Consider the following 15,792-nt stretch of genomic DNA (forward strand, 5'->3'; position numbering starts at 1 on the left):
CCTAGATTCTTGTGGGGTTCTGCGATCAACTCTCTCCATCAGCCGAGTTGAGCATCACCTGTGCATTACGGTAGCATCCCGTGATCAGGACCCCATGGTTCATACGCATAGTCCCACTCCAGTGCCTTCGTCACAAGGCCGCATCTCCTTTTATATTCTTATAAGGTTCTGCAGAACGAAGTCACAGCCCCCCCACCAACCAGCCAGCCAGGACGGGGAGCCAATACAGCCTTCCGATCAGGAAGGGCAATTAGAGAATTCTAGCCCTGCATGACTTCCCACCAGTTTTGGAGTCGGATCGGGGCACGGGGTTGGAAGGGTGGGCAGGAGAAAGGGAAGTGCATTCAATCAGGGTTGTTGCCCTGGACGGTGGGTTGGGTGTGTGCAGTGCTGAAACTTTTTGTATTGATTAACCTCAGTGCAATTAAATCCCACTAGATAAATCTAGTTATTCTGCAAGCGACCTGAGTGGTGTTGAAATTTGTTATTTCAACACGGTCTGCAATAAGGGAGCAGCTCATCTCGCTCCGGACTGCCCGTGCCTTGGCGATCCATGGCGCGGACTCTGCTTCTTAACAGTTCTTAAGAACCTGGCCTCTCCCTCTGCCTGTTTGAACGGAAGTGCTGGGGCCTGAACAAAAACATGCGCAGAGAACGTGGGGATGGAATTGCCTCACGTGTGCTTAAGTTGCTTTGTTCCTCAGGGCACACGGGAGCCGTAACACATGCCAAGAGATCCTGAACCAGTGCCTGACACCCAGTACACCCTTCATTCTATCTACTAGATACTTGGCCATGTTGCCCATCCAAACCTCTCTGCCTCACACACACAATACATTCCCCGTGCCTCCTACATAATATCCATATACACATGCATTTACTGTGTAAATCCAGCCCGCTCAGAGTCATTATTTAGATACAGGGAGCCAGGGCTAAATCTTGCTCTAAAGTACCCCAAGGTAAGTCTAGAGTAAAGCCGTTGATTTCAGTAGTATGAGAAAAGAATCTGGTCCACTAATGTACATCAGCCCCTCACATTCTTATATTTACATAGAGAAGGAGAGAATACGGAATTTTCCCTCGCCCTTAGAGCTCCAGTGTTCCTTTCAACTGAACGGGTCAACAGCCTTATCCCTACTATACTTAGGGTGACCAGACAGCAAATGTGAAAAATCGGGATGGGGGTGGGGGAGTAATAGGAGCCTATATAAGAAAAAGACACAAAAATCGGGACTGTCCCTAAAAAAATCAAGACATCTGGTCACCCTAACTACACTGCCTGGCTAAGCAAGCTGAAGGGACTTGCCATAACTCTCGCATCAGTTTAGGCAGAGTGAGGAGCAGAACCCAGGTCCCGACTCACAGTCCAGCAATTTAACCACCAGAGAATGCCCACGCTCTACCCAGCTGAGGTCACGCGAGTGAGGTTTGTCAGGGAGGCAGAACAAACCGCTTTCGAGTGACCTCCAAAACAGGGCCCCCCAATGGCATTTTTTCCCCTACTACCTTTTTAAAAAAAGGGCCCTCACGTGTTTTCACAGCTGCCTACGGTTTTCAAAGTTCTCTTATTAGAAGAAAAAAGTTGTATTATTCCACTCTTCGCTACGGCAAACCCACACTGAAGCCATACGACCGGAACCAGAGCTCTCGGCTTCAGCACAAACCAGCAGAGCAGCAAAATTTTCCTTCCACTTTGCAAACCCCCTCCTTGAAAATCAATTTAAAAAAAAAAAAAAAAAAAAGAAATTGCGGCTGCTCCTCTGAATCCAGCAACTGCGACCTACCAGGAGGGTTTCCGTCGGTGAGCCGAGCGAAAGGATCTCGGTCTGCCAACTTGCCAGGGCATGAAACACAGGAGGCACTTGCAGCTGAGAGTAAACACGGATACCAGTTTCCGTTAAGAGAGAAGATAAACTCACGACTGGGCAAAAGCAGATTTTAGGCACAATTTTAAGAAGCCAGACACACTGTGCATGCCACTTAATGAACACGGGGCTCGACAGTTTCTCTGTCTACATAAGAGCATAGCTACGTGGTACCTATGTCCCAGTGCAATACTTTTAGTGCAATCCTTTAACAACTACCATCCTATCCCTAGATAGGATCTCTCTTCAACCAGGGAAGCAAGATCTTTACAAAACAAAATTGGGGATGGGTGGGGGAAACATGAACTGTGCCCTATATTCCATCTCACCCAGATCTCAGATGAAATTACTTTTTTCTCCACCACTTGTATCTCATCTCCCTCCCCACTGTTGCTGTCTGACTCATTAAAGCATTGGGGTGGGGACAAGGAGGAAGAAGCATGGATTGTAAGAAAGATGTTGCACCCCATGAAGCTTTGCTGGGTCGATAGCAACAGTAGCTCGATCCCCTGAAGTGGCTTCGTTCAGAAGGGGAAAGGAGATTTAACAAAACCAGACTCACTGCTGTTCCCCCTGCATTTTAGATCATCGCTTCTTCTTTTCAGTTAAAAAAAAAAATTACAAACAAGTTTTTAGAATCAACAACTCTTTGCATTCCCCAACTGCCTTTCCTCTTCTGGAGGGTAAATTTCACTCCAAGAAAAAGATACAGACAGGATTTTTCCCAACCTGAAAAACAAACCACTCCCCAAACCTTTTCTCCCCACTTCTATAAAACAAAAGTTCCATCTCTAGTGAGCAAAAGGGGTTGCTTATGGGGTACCAAAAGAACCAGCACCCCGGTGCGTAAGCTTGTTCTAAAGAATGAGCGAAATGACCTGATATAGGGTGGAGGGTAAAAGAAAAAAAAACGAACAGATATAGAAGAAAATCACCGAAAATGACAACAAATTTTGCAAGGTTGATGTCATCTCAAATATTTTAAAGAGGACTTTGCAAGCGCACAGTTAACCCTTGTGTGTTTTAGGGCAAGTTTGGGTGATTTTTTTAAGTCACATACACCAGTGTTCTCTCTCTTCTGCAGAGGCTGGATGCATTTCCCTGCTCTCAGTGTATCTACAGAGTCCCACGCCCCCCCTCTGGGTACCACTGAACTCCTCTTCCCTTTGAGCACACAGCTCTGGAGGTGTGTATTTAATCTCCCATGTGGCCAGTTCTCCCGAGGCGTGAGGGAAAGGTGGCATCCTGTTCTGTTTAACAATGCCCCAGTGCCAAACAGAGAGAGATTAAAAATCAAAGAGAACAGGAGTGGAATTTCCAAGTTATCGCTTTAAGAAGTGGCAGGTGATAGAGACAGACTGTTAACATGACTTAAGGACACTTGGGGTGTAGCAAATTAGTGTGTGTGAGTGTGTGTGTGTGGGGGGGTGACTAAAATACATGGTCACCCAAAGGGAACAGGTAAGAGTTCCTTCTGGCCTGAAGGCCAAACCACAAGCAGAGGTAAAGGTTGATTCTCCTATCCGACTGCAATCCCCTGAAGCACCACCACCAGGTACATACATGGCAGTAAGTCGCCTTGTTAACACAGGGCAAGAAACCTAGCCTGTCATGAAGTCCTCTCCTAACCCTGCTGCAAAGGGCATATTCATTAGCTACCCACCCTCTCCAACACACCTGCCAGCTAGAAATAGGGGCTGGGAGGTGGAAAGAGAATGACATCTTTTATCTCCACTGAAATACAGATAGCAGAGGGTAGGGCTGGGGAGAATGGTTGCTGTTTGGGCTGAAAATAAGAGACTCTTTTTAAAAACATGGGAGCGAGGCTACAAAATTTCGCTCCCTGTCGGAAAACAAAACCTCAAAAAAAAAAAAATGAATGCAGAAGAAGGGGGGAAAGCTGCAGACACATTATCCCTCCTTTCTATAGGACGGAGAACTGCCCTCCCGCTCCACAGCGCTCGCCCCCCCCACTCCATCCCCCCCCCACACACACACCTTGTTGCTACAAAGGGAAAATCTTTGCTGTACCTCTTCCCCCTTCTGCACCTACTCAGCAAACAAAAAAACAAAAAACAACCCCTCCCCCGCAAAGACTCAAAGCCAGCCCCCTAGCGAGACACAAACCTTATCAGATTCAAAGCATCCCCGATCCACCATGAGAAAAGAAAAGCTCTTAGGGCTCTCTGGGAAAGAACTTCACAACCAAGTGCACTTGGATTCCAGCCTGGTTATTAGAAAAGAAAGCGACAACGTGTCTAAAGTGGATATTTTAGTGTCACTCGATTTTATAGATCACGCCAATTTTTAAATAAACTCAGCCCTTTCTTTCAGAAGGGAGAATCTGAATTAGAAATTCACCAGATTCCTCCGGTGTTGCATTGCTGGATTTTTTTTATTATTATTATTATTGTTCATTTTAATTCCCCATGAAAATCAAGAAGTTTAATAGATTTTATTTTAAAATCCTCTGCTCCAGGTAAATCCACTCAGGAATAACAACAACAACCACAAAAATCTACTTGGCCCAAACATTTTTCCTTAGCATCTTACTTTCTTTTCCCCTCCCCAAAACAGAGGCAAACAAACAACTTTTCTGCTTAGATTCACTGAGCCACGACATTCTGAATAGTAGATGTATTGTGCATACTCCTTTTTATTGCTTTTTCTGAAGCCATCAGCTTGGGGACCGGCAGAAGGAATTGCTAGCTTCCTTTGCAGGTGCACAAGCAACCGGGCTGGGATAGATCAGTCCACTGGGTGCATCTCGCTGCAAACGGAACATTTTCACTTAACACCAGCAGCAGAATCTTGGAAAGCACAGAGATGCACCCCATCACTCTCCATCTAGACACTTAACAGGGTAGACAGGTTGGATGGAGTTTGAGTGCATTTTTGATATTCCATGACGTTCAGATTATTTCCCCCCCAGCCAAGACTAGTCAAACTTTCTCTTCTGAAATGGGGCCCATACGATAGAAGTGGTTTTGCTTTTAGTATCCTCATCAGTTCAAAGCATAAAACAAATTATTTGCATCAGGTTTTAACCAGAGGGTTTCCTCTTCTCTACTTTAGAATCCCACATTCACTACAGAAGCAAAGATAGAAGGGGAAAACGATTTTTTTAATAATAATAAAAAATAGCAACTCAAGAATATTAGCCCAAATGTTTTAAAATACAGGGAATGTGGGGGCTTAGAAAGTCTCCCCTTTCAAGCCCCGCTCCACAAGGAGTAAAGAATAAAGACTGGAATTAGAACCATCTGACTGCTTCGGAGAACTGACAAATGCTCCCCGACTCACTCGGTCAGCACATACAATTTTCGTCCTTATGTTCACCCTATTCCATCCTGAACTCTCAAAGGTTTTGATTTAGGGAAAAAAAATGGGGGCTACATTTGACAAATAATTTTTGCATGTGCATAAGCAAGGCTGATTTTAAAAACAGACTATCCTCAAAATAAAATCAAAAAGTGAATTTGATTTCATTAAAATCTGAGATGTACTTATGTTTAGTCAACAATATTAGTAGGGCATGAAACTCACTCACAAATACACAACTGCCAGCCTCACACGGTCTGTCTAAGATGTGTATTGATTTGACACCAAACTGCCCGTTCTCCAGCATAATACACTTCTTGTGTAAATTTCTAAACTCACAGGAAGAATTTTCACTCACTTCTACTTTAGGTTAAAAACACCCCCCTTTAATGGAGAAAACAACATTTTAATTGTATACCCCACATCCTTTCCAAAAGTATTGTAAAGTGAGGTCTTAATCGGACACCAAGTTGGTTCTGACTGTGGTAAATGACAAATGTACGTACATTTTAGTCTCCAAAGCAAAACTCATCTGGGCTGATCAGTTACTTCAAGCCGGCAACAGATCCTGGATAGGAATCTGTGCTGAAATTCCTCTCTAATTCCTTAGCACTATATTAGGAATAGAGAAATCACAGTGTGTTTTCTCTAAATATATGTGCTTTTGAACATTATTCTGAGTAACAGTGCAAACGAAGTTTAGTTTTTAGATACTCATAAATTATTCCTGTTCTCCCCATTAACATTTTTATTTGAATTAAAAAAGGAGGGAGGAGGGAAGAAAAAATGATACATTTTTCTTTTTGTTTTTAAAAAAAGCCATTCCCAAATGGAAAGGTTAACTGAAATTACAGCCCACTTGTTTTCCCCCATACACACCTTAGAAATGTGCTTGCCAACTCAAAACAGTTCCCTATCCCCAAAAGAAATATTCAGAGTAATCTGCTGCTAACAAACCACTTACTAAACTTTTTTTTTTGAGGGGGGGAAGGGGGGTAGAGGGAGGGAAGAGAGCAGACAGAAGCTCAAGACGGGGAAGACAATTTTGAACAAACCGAAAAATCATTAATTTTGCCAAGGTTTGCACTTGGAATTTGTCTCAAACGAAGCTATTCGCTCCATTGACGAAAGCAACTGACCAGAATTGTCCTCACACCCCTCACCAACTAGCCAGTAGTTTTAAAACAAGGTCTGCCTGGGATTTCTGAACTCCCTAAAGAATAGTACTTAATAATAAACCCTTTCCAAATGATTGTTATTAGCGATGGTTTACAGGGGTTCAGCTAGACACCCTCATACAGACTACCATGCATTGTATGAAAGTTTTAGGGATTCCCCCCGCCCCCAAAGCCCTCATCACACTTTTAAAACAAAGAAATATAGAAAGGCTCACAAACTGTGCCATTAGGGGAAAGATGTGCACAAGCAAATCACAATGTGGAATTTCACTGTACAGCTGGCTGAGTTAGAATCCTTGCCCTGTAAGTTTTAATAATCAATATAAATCCTATTTTGTTTTTAGTCTTATTTTTGCCTGCTCTCTATTTATTAGATAAATATTTTAAAATACTTTAATTTTAATCTCACACCAATCAGGGTATTCATGGGTGGAACAATTTCTCTGCGGGTTGTTTAAGGTTTGTTGGGGCTCAGTTTGCTTCTTTAGGAAATTTGCAGAGATTTTAAAACTTGTTTTGTTTTGATTTATTTCTAAACAGGGGGAAGTTTATTTTGTTGGCACATCACATGGCCCAGATCAGCAGGTTTTATGTTGAAATTATTTTTAAAACACTCAGCAATAGACAACATTAAAATAAAACGGCCTATGGGGGGAAATAAAAAGGCAGGTACCAACAAAGGAAGACCAAATGCAACATGTCCCCGCAAAGTACACTGAACTACAATAGCTATTGAGGTTATTCTGCATTACTTCCCCTAGCAGAAAGACGGCTAATTTAAACACTTATTTCTCAAGGTTAATTTTTTTTAAAGTAATTAATTCACAAGATGTTCCCCACTCCCTTGGCAAGCATTAAAAATAAACACAGAGCAGAGCAGGTTCTGGGACTGAAGAGAAAGAAAAAATATTGTCAGCAAAAGTTTCCTTGGAGTGGAGAATCCAACAGGAAAGACACTGCCAGAGAGCTGGTTTTCTTGTTGGAAGTTTCCTGTTCATCTCCACAGGCCTCCCGGCTCCCAGGGAAAGTTGCTTTGTGCGGTTGAGAGAGAGGTGGGCAGAAATACAGCTGTCCCCACATCATGCCCTCCCCCCCCCCACACACACACTTTCTACTCAGAGCCCCATACATGTGAATAACTTTGAATCTGCCCATCCTGTCAATCAGAGCAAACTGTGAGACCCTCCCCGCAAAGCAAATGCCACACACCCAGGGCGGATTGATCGACCCAAACCCCAGGAGCGGTCTCCTATAACGCCCCCCTCCAGGCACCCAGAAGAAACACACACACACACACACAAAATAAGGCAAATCAATACTGTACCTCCAATTCCACCCCCCCCCCGCCATGCACACGCTGTCCCAGTTCTCCCCCCCTCTGAATTTCATTCCCTTGTCCCCAATATAAACAATTCATACACACACACCCCCAAAAAATCCCGCTCCCCAAATCCCTCGCTTTTCACGCCACTTCCATGCAAAGTCTCAGCTGAAAAGTTGCTCCTGACAGAGATTTCTCTTTGTCTGGAAGCTCCTTGATGCACCTTCGCGATCCCTGGGACCCAACGCTCCAAGCGATCGATAGGGCTGCCGGAGGGGGGGGGGGGGGAGACCAGGCTACAAAGCCTTTAACTTCGAGCCCCGTCTTTCCCCCTCCCCGAAGGGAAACTAAGAGCCGACCCCTAGAAGTCCCGCGGACGGCGAAGCCAGGCGGAGCGCAGGGGAGATTCCTGGGGCTCGCTACTCCGGGGGCGGTTCAAACGAGAAGGGTACACAATTCGAAACAACAAAGCGAGGAAAGAATATATGTCTGGTAAAGGGTTTGCAATCCCCCCCCTCCTCCTCCTCCTCCTTTACAAAAAGGGAACTGGGGCACCCAGCGCGCGAGCAGCTCTCGCCACCCCCCACCTGTTTGTTAAAAGAGACACCCACACCCCCGCCTCTGCAAAGAAGAAAGGAGGAAAGAAAGAAAACAGCTGTTCAGCCTGTTTAGCAACTTTCTGGGGTTAGTGGCTGAAAAATATTTCAGGGGAGGGAAGCCGAGCGGCGGTGTAAACAGGCCGCCTCTGCAAGGGTGCGTGGGGGGGGAAGAGACCTGGCGATTGAAACTCACCCACCTTGAGAGTTCAACAAACGCAAAGCGACACACACACACACGAAACACCACAACACACAACCCCACCAACCTGTTTGGCTCGACAGCGGCTGGAAACAAGGCTCAACTTGAACCCCCCGCTTGGGGCATGGGTAGATCTCCGCTGGGGGGGGGAGAAACTTCTCCAGTTCCGGGGTGGGGGTGGGGGGGTCCCCAAAGTTCGCCGCCTCGGGCAGAGCGGGGAAGAACCCCTAGACCCGGTCCCTCATGACCGCACTGCCCGGGGGTGCTGCCAGCTCCCCCCTTTGCTGGATGACTTCTTGGGGGGGGGCTCCCTCTTCTTTCCTCCCCCCACCCCGGCTCCTCTTCCTCCTCTGCTCAGGGTAGGGTGGGGGGGTCCGTCTGCGCCCTCCTCTCCCTGTGTCCCATTCACACGGGCAGAGCGGGCGCTAATCAGCGGGGCTGCGTCCGCACGGGAGATGTGACTTGAGATCGGGGAGGGGAGGGGTGGGAGCGAGAGCGAGAGAGTTACTTCCACTTCTACCATAATCCATCTAAAGCAGGTGCAGCACATTTCCAACCCCACCGCGCCGGGAGGAGGGAAGAGGAAGGCGCCACATTGGGGAAGAAGAGGTGATGGGGAGGGGAGGCTTTGGGAAGGAGAGGAAAGGAAACCCATCTCTTCTTTTTATGTCTGAGGGATCCGGCGGGTTGGATCCTGCTGAATAGGGACAGCGTCGGAATAAACTTGAAGGGGTCAAGCTACGGGGTGGTTTCATTTCTCTTCCCGGCTGTTCCATTATGATTATTGTTTTATTAATCATAATTATTTCTCTTGAGGTGGCACCTAGACTGATATCTGTGCCACGCTGTGCTAAGCACTGCACAAACCTGCGTGGGAACAGGCAGCTCCTGTCTCCCAGAGTTTATCATCAAAATAGACAAAGGAAGAGAGAAAGGAAGGATTATTATCCTCATTTTACAGAGGGGGGAAACTGAGGCACAAAGCGATGGCCCAATGTCCTACAGGGAGTCTGTGGCAGAGCCAGGAACTGAACCGAGATCTCCTAGATGCATACACATAGCAAAAGGCAGTCCCTGTCCCAAAGAGTTTACAATCTAAATGGGCAAGACAGACAAAGGCTGAGAGAAAGGATTATCATCCCCATTTTACAGACAGGGAAAGTAAGGTCCAGAAGCCCAGATCCATAAAGGTATTTAGGCTCCTAACTTCCATTGATTTCAATGGAAGCTAGAGACCTTAATACCCTTGGTGGATCTGGCCCTGTGATGCCTTCTCGGTGGGCCCTGAACTATAAATTACCTTATGAACCCCCTGCCTCAGCAAGAGAGAGATTTCCTGGTGCTAAACTGTGTGTCAGCTCCCTGACACTCCAATCTGTTAGCCAGCCCAACAAAGTCCTCAGGACTCTGCCAGTCCTTTCCTTGACTTGCAGGGAATCCTTGATGTCCACGGTTCCCAACCCCCCTGGGAGAGCATTCCCCTATAGTATCCATCCCCTGACACTGGACACTCACAGTAGTTACCAGGTCTGCTGTCACACCAGTCTGCTGGCCCAGCGGTGGATGCGCACCTCCCTTTAATGCAACAGCACTGAGATGGATTTATAATAAAACAAGCTTTAAGAGAGAATAAAACCAGAAAATGGTCACAAATAAAACAAAAGTATAATCACGCTTTCTAGCAACTAAAACCAAACTCAACAGGTTACAAACCTGGTCTATGATAAGTTTCTTACCTAAACCAACCTTTTAGCATCAGCCACCCACATGGCTGGGGATCCACTGTTCAGGGACACACAGAGGGTGGGCCTTTCTTTTCCCCCAATGATGGATCACAAAGGGGTTCTCTCCCATTTTCTGACCCAGTAAACCTTTGAGAGGTGCTCTTTTAAAGTGTATCCCCAGATAAAGTTTTTCTCCCATGCTGTTTGCGTTTCAGGAAGTTGATGGCCAGGCTGATAACTTGCTCTTCTGTTGACTTAAAATGCAAACGAATTGTCCTTTGTTCTGGTTTCACAATATTTGATCAACAACTGATTTCAAGGCAGACAGGTAAAGCAACGTGCCTTTGTCTAGGACAAACTTGTTTATCAACCCAGCCTCCAAAGCATATTTGAGGAATATGTTTCCAGCAGACGTACCTACCGCTTTACACACCAGCCAGCCATATATCATGCAATGATATTAACGACCGGTGTGTCGCCAGCTTTCATTTGATACTTCACACGACACTCTATACCGATAAACAGTGGGGCAGCACCGTGTTAGGTGTAGTGAGTTTGTCAGGCTTGACAAGAGTTGCTGTTACATGGCAGCGAACACTTTGTCAGTGGCCATTAAGGGCCAGAGAGATAAAGTGAGAACTGGTTACTCTATCAGACTATTGCTCCTTGTACCCAAATTCTCCCCTCTCCAAGCCTGCTCTTTATTAACCCTGCAGCCAATCTATTTCCCCACCTCCCGCATTCATCGGCATTATCCCTGAATCTCCTTTATCCCCCACGCTGGGGAAAGGAAGGAGAGAAAAGAATCTCCGGGGAGAGGAAGAAATATCTAGCCACCAGCTGATCCATAGCACAGAAAGCCAGGCTGAATGCCCCATTGGCTGTATTCGCAGTGCTGGGGCTCATGGGGTGGTGGGAGGCTCCGTGGAGCTGGTGAGAAATATTTCATCAAAACATTTTTTCAATAAAAAAAATGCAATTTGCATCAAATTAAAATGTTTAGAAAAAGGTGTCAATTTCAACAACATTTTGTTTTGAAACAAACAAAGCAAAGCATTTTGATAAGGTCCCTTTTCAGAACTCAGTGTGTCCATTTGTTCTGTTTGAAACAACTCTCTGACATGAAATTGATTGTGTTTTTTTGTAATAAGACAGACATCTGAAAACATTTTCAAAGGTCAAAACTGGAATGCACTGGTCTGGTCTCATCTAAAATGATACCGTTCGATCGACCTGAAACAAATTTTGTCAGAATTTCATTTCAATTCATTCTTTTGCTGTTTTCAGTCTGGTTTGGAGTGGAACATTTTTCAAAATTGTGGATTTTCCTGCGAATCAGAAAATCCAGTTGCCACCCAGCTATAGGTGTCAGCTATGCCCTCCTCTAAGTTCCTGGTAGGGCATTAGTTTTGTCCCAAACCTCTTTCATTACAAAGACCAGGAAATGGGCACCACCCCAGTTGTAAGAACTGCGAGGGACCATCAGCATCTGGTCTATGGCATGGGGGTGTTGCAGAGACAGAGAGAAACATAGGCTAGTGGCCTACACCACAGGAGTGGGAGTCAGCCCTTTCTGAGATCCTTTAGACTCCCGAATCAGGGCCAGATTTAGCTTAACATCCATCATGGACCCACTTCTGAAAATCTGGCCCCAATTGTGCATGATGGGCCCTTTTGAAAATGTAGCACTGAGGGCCCAACTTTTGGAAGCATTGGGCACCTGTGGCTCCAGATGAAGGCTGCCGGTAGGACTAGAATTACATTTTGGCACTAGACTTCTTTGGGTCAAAAAATAGCTTTTTATTCAAAACAGAAACTTTCCGCAAAAAAGTGTCGATATTAACCAAATTTCCCATTGTTTATACATTTTCCAAGCTCAGAAATAGGAATTGCCAGACTGGATCAGAACCAAGGTCCACCTAGCCCAGTCTTCTCTCTCCAACGTGGCCCGCTTCAGACAAAGGGGTAATCACGCTACAGTGGCAGATGTAAAATAACCTGCCTCCCCACACCCTCCCAGTTAGGGCTCACCCTAAGCTCTATCAGATGTTGGTTTACACTGTTTTATGATGTATTTCTATCAAAAGCTTTAGTTTATCACAAACCATGTTTTCTTACTGAGAACCGGACTTTCAGTAAACAAAACATTTCCAAGGTCATTTCAATAAATAAAACCTGTAACAAATATTTTGAGACGGCTTAGAAACTGAAATGTTTCACTGAATCCTTTTCCTCAGCACCAACTCTGGGTACTCAGTGGAAGAAATTAGGTGCTTACTCCCTTCATGTCTGCTCCCCAGTGGAGCTAGAATACCTCCCTCCCTTCTGAATGTGTGCACTAATCAGTGTGTGCAAAGCACATTGCCGATGAACAGCGCTAAGTGCTATGACTGAGCCTGGCTCTCTTTCTGAACACATGACACCCGTGGTATGATGTGGTGGTAGCCATGCTCTGGCCTCCCAAAGTGAATCCTCTAAGCCAATAGGTCTCGACCTTTTGGTGCTCAAGGATCTGCTTTCAAAGGATTTAAAACTTAACAATTTTTAAAAGTCCCATAAATAATTTAGGGGAAGATTTTAATTAACTAATTAAAAGAACCAGGGGTAAAAAAATCAAGACTCTTCACACACTTGGGGTTTTAGGACGTCATGGGCAGCCCATTTCCAGGGCTAATTTTGGGACTGATCCTGCCTCAGGGTTGGTGCAAATCAGGCTTCAGCTACCATTGGCTTCAGCACCTTGTAAGAGGTGCTCAGCTGTAGGATGGGGCTCTTTGTCTATTACATGAGGGGAGCAAGTGGGAAAGAAACACTCCCCACACATATCTTGAAGGATGCCGCAAGAAAATAGGGGATGACAGCTGGGAGTGTGGGGGTGCAGCTTAGCCCCACAAAGGGTGGAAACATAACCATCATTGTGTGCTCAGAGCATCAGCCTGTTGTGGCACCAGCGAGGAGACAGAAGAATGAATCAAACTAGCTTATGTGCAGTTTCAATTGCCTATGGGAGACTTCTTCACTCTCTCTCTTAAATGGCATGCAGCGTTGTCCTGCCTTGTTAAACAGCTGCCATGTCCCACCCCAGAGGTGGCTGCACTTTAATGGTGGGCAAAGCGATTCCTGTAGATGGAATGCTTGTAAAGTGCCGTGGGATGAAAGATGCTGAATGCACAGGTATCTCCCTCCCTGTCTAGGGTGCACGTTACTCTTGGGCAGGGCACAGGCACGGCCCAGCCAGCGTTTAGCTAAAGGAGCACCCAGGACAAAGTGTTCCCTGGCAGTGGAAACATTTGCTCGTGAAGCCCGGTGCTCCTCCCCTTTCCCCAGAGCGTGGGAAGGGTGAGTGAGACACTGTTTGGATGGAACACAATGGAGCAGAGTGCAGAAGGAGCTCTCTGCACCCTGTCATTTAACGGCCTTCCAGGCAGCGCTGTTCTTCCGTAGGGATGGAGTCCAGGGTCCTTGTCATCACATTCAATTCTGCTTCCCCTTATATCCTCCTTTCCCCGCTATGCTCTTCTCAGTCCTCCGTCCTCAGTGCCACCTTCATGTGTTTCCCCCATCTTCACACCTTATTCCTGCGGCCCCCTCCACTTGGAGAAGTGTCTCAGTGAGACACCCCCCATCACCCTTCTGCCTCAGCAGGGCCCAGGGTGTCGGCTCACCTCTGCTTTCCCCACTGGGGAGCTGTGAGTGGCTAGAGCACTGGAGTGGGACTCAGAAGAGCTGGGTGCTATTCCCAACTCTGCCATAGGCTTGCGGGCTGACCGTGGGCAAGTCATTGCATGGCCCTGTGCCTCAGTTTACCCATCTGTAAAATGGAGCTCAGGACACTGACCTCCTTTGTAAAGCACTCTGAGATCTGCAGACGAAACGTGCTATACAAGCAGTAGGTATTATTAGCTCCAGGCTTCTGGGGACAGTTCAAGCGCTGGTTGGTCTCTTCAAAGCCCTTGGCGCCCTGTCATTTGGTTGCCTCAATTTCTGTGTCCTGTTGCAGGAGAAGTGATTTCTGTAGATACCTGGAGTGAAGCTGCCCCGAGCAGGTGGCAGGAAATTCCTAGCAGCGTCCCCCCGCGCACTTCCCCGTGGGACCCATCTGCATCCCTGAGCTTGGGGAGCTTCTAGAAACATTGTTTAGCAAATAATATTGCCCGTGACTGGGGCTCCTAGGCGCTACCTCAGGTTGACCTATAATTTAATGGCCTGAATCTGCAAGGGGCTGAATGCCCTCCCCTCCCTTTCAAACCAGGAGTAGAGGGCACTTTAGCCACTTGCAAGAGGCACTCAGCTGCTTTCAGTGTTGGGCCCTAGTTTACCATTTGGGAGTGAGGAGGTTGTGCCATTCACATAATGGGCCAGATCCTCAAACCTTCTTGAATCCCCTTTGTGTGGGTCCAGCAGTGCAAAAGGGACTTAGTGCCTTAAGGCAGCAACTAAGGATTCTCCTAGAGTAAGAAACAGCCAGCCCCAGTGCCTCTGCAAAGGGGCCATTCCACGGTGGGCTTTGCAGGTGCAGAATGGAGCAGGGCTGAAATCTGAGGTGCTCAGGCGAAGCAGCCCCTTGGGAGCCATTATCTGCTTGTGCAAGTTAGAACAGCCCTTGGCTTCAGTGGGACCACTTCCACCTAGCGAGCACCAGAGCTAGCTGGGCAATGATTCCCCCCTGAAATAATTTGATGAACGGCAGACATATTTTCATGTTGTTGAAAACCCAAAAATTTGAGGGGAGGGAGGAGGGGATGTTGCAAAAGAGAGAGAAGAAAGTTTTCCAAAAATTTTTTGGGAAAACCCTGGAATCTTTCCCCACCCCCACCCCCCAATATTTTCTGCTTTGTTGGAGAGTCATTTTGCCATCGAAGGAAACGTTGACAAGACCTTTGATCGGTTCCATGAGCACCCTGCCCACGAGTGAGTATAGGCTGGGTCAGACCCGAGATCTGCAAATATCGCTGGAACTTTCACAAAGTTCCTAGTAAATTCCATGCAGGCAAAAGGCACACGATACACTGCCCTGGGGCCTGAAGGCCTCTAGCGATCCACAGAGCAGGGACAGCATGGGTAATGTCAGTGCTAGCTTCCCCTACCTCAAACTTGATCTGGAGGGAACACTTCTAGGGGTTAGGGAACAGCTCATCATTCATATGCAGTCACTCCTTGACCTTTCTGCTGAGACTGCCAGTTAATGTCCATGGTTTTCAACAAGATGGACTGTGTCCAAACTCATTCCACTTGTCCAACAGCCACAAGTTGGTAATAATCTTCAATTCTTATTGAAGGCTGGATTCAGATCAGCAGCTTCCTGGAGAAGTATCTACTTATATGGCCATCCTTCATCACCCTTGCATCAAAAGCTCCATACCCCATTGACACCCCCCTGACATCCCCATCTCAGCATCATAGTTCAAGCCTCACGTTGCAGCCTGCAGGTGAAAACAAGAATCATCTTCAGTCCCTTTCCTCGCTGAGCTTTTCTTTTCTGCAGGGGTACAAACTGAATGCACGGGACGGTTCTCACGAGCCTGGGAGACGCCTCTGCTGCTTAGCAAATGCAGAGCCAACACCAGAGAAGAGAATCCCCCAGA

At 46.6% G+C, this 15,792-nt stretch overlaps 1 protein-coding gene across 2 annotated transcripts in view; it reads right to left on the bottom strand.

Annotated features, from left to right (window-relative positions):
* Positions 1-8,896, bottom strand: part of FOXP4 (forkhead box P4) — a 142,086-nt gene extending 133,190 nt beyond the window's left edge. Inside the window, exon 1 of one of the 2 annotated variants that reach the window (XM_084611193.1) lies at positions 8,551-8,896. The gene's annotated coding sequence lies outside the window, so the exon portion shown is untranslated. Of the gene's footprint in view, positions 1-3,992; positions 4,072-8,550 lie in introns of those variants that run through there. The other variant, XM_084611195.1, reaches the window with a different exon arrangement.
* Positions 8,897-15,792: the final 6,896 nt, after the last annotated feature.

Source organism: Lepidochelys olivacea, assembly GCF_965140295.1.
Source record: "Lepidochelys olivacea isolate rLepOli2 genome assembly, chromosome: 21".
In the NCBI taxonomy this organism is placed as follows: domain Eukaryota; kingdom Metazoa; phylum Chordata; order Testudines; family Cheloniidae; genus Lepidochelys; species Lepidochelys olivacea.